General features: G+C 33.0%; 1 protein-coding gene across 2 annotated transcripts in view; it reads right to left on the reverse strand.

The window, feature by feature from the left end:
* Positions 1–865, reverse strand: part of triqk (triple QxxK/R motif containing) — a 26,821-nt gene extending 25,956 nt beyond the window's left edge. Inside the window, exons 1-2 of one of the 2 annotated variants that reach the window (XM_014005792.1) lie at positions 802–865; positions 643–722 (exon numbers count right to left, since the gene is read on the reverse strand). The gene's annotated coding sequence lies outside the window, so the exon portion shown is untranslated. Of the gene's footprint in view, positions 1–642 lie in introns of both variants that reach the window. The other variant, XM_014005791.1, reaches the window with a different exon arrangement.
* Positions 866–1,126: the final 261 nt, after the last annotated feature.

Genomic DNA, 1,126 nt, shown 5'->3' on the forward strand with positions numbered 1-1,126 from the left:
AGAGAGAGAGAGAGAGAGAGAGAGAGAGAAACAAAACATGGAGAAGTACCTGTTTTGTATTATTGCAGGAAGTACAAGAAGGAAGTTTATCACATAAAATCAAAATTTCTTATAGTAAAAGTAAGAATTTAAAAGTTAACAATTAAAGCTGTAGAGCAGTGATAGGTGAAAATCATGGTAATAATGTTTGACTGTGACGCATTTTTTAAACACAGCGTTACATTTATGTCAGAAAATGACAAAATAATGAGGCTTCTGACATATTTATTATCATTAATTAGGACAATAATTAGGATTTAAAATGTATCTAAAACTGTTTCAATGAAACAGACCTTTTATCCTTTTATTAGATTTCTTTAAGAGAAGAACCAAAGTTGAAATCGGAGAACAGTATTTTATCAATTTGGCAGCATTTTTAGTCGAAAAAACAGTATATTTGTATTATATACAGCTCATTTTTATAATTTGTATTATATACAGTATTATATACAGAGAAAAATCGGTATTCGTTAGACTTAGTAAAATGTGCAGATTTCGTAGCTATAAAGCACAGTTGCTGTGGATGGTTCTTGACAAAATGTAAAAACATTCTTAGTAGCTGATAACTACAGGCAGATGTACAAACGTGTGTAATACACTTACTCAGTTATTGTTTATCGAATAAAACCCGTGGCGCGAAGCTCAGAGGAGGTACTTCTGCATTCCGGATAATGTGACTACAGCTTCAGAGCAAAAAAAATAAAGGAAAATGTGTTTATTTTAATGTACTTTGAGCCAAACTGTTCAGAAATGCCAACACACCGATGCTTCCTCAAATGATTCCGGGTTTGGAAAACAGACAGCCGGTTCAACCAATCAGCGACGGAGATTACCAAAATTGTCCAATGGCGTGAAATCGAGTGGGATGAGCCAAAAACACTGGAAGAGGAGCACGTGATTCTTTATTTCTGCATTCCAACATGTATCCAGGACCTTCTGGACAGTTGCATTACTAAAAAATTATATTACGGTATTTATTTTCTTTGCAATCCAAACCTCATGAAGTTTTGAAATTTGTCATATAATGTAAGTTATTGAAACTTTTCATCAATGATTTCTCCAAAATGATCTAACAGCTGCATATATA

Source organism: Austrofundulus limnaeus, unplaced genomic scaffold (genome assembly GCF_001266775.1).
Source record: "Austrofundulus limnaeus strain Quisiro unplaced genomic scaffold, Austrofundulus_limnaeus-1.0 Scaffold32, whole genome shotgun sequence".
Classification (NCBI taxonomy): domain Eukaryota; kingdom Metazoa; phylum Chordata; class Actinopteri; order Cyprinodontiformes; family Rivulidae; genus Austrofundulus; species Austrofundulus limnaeus.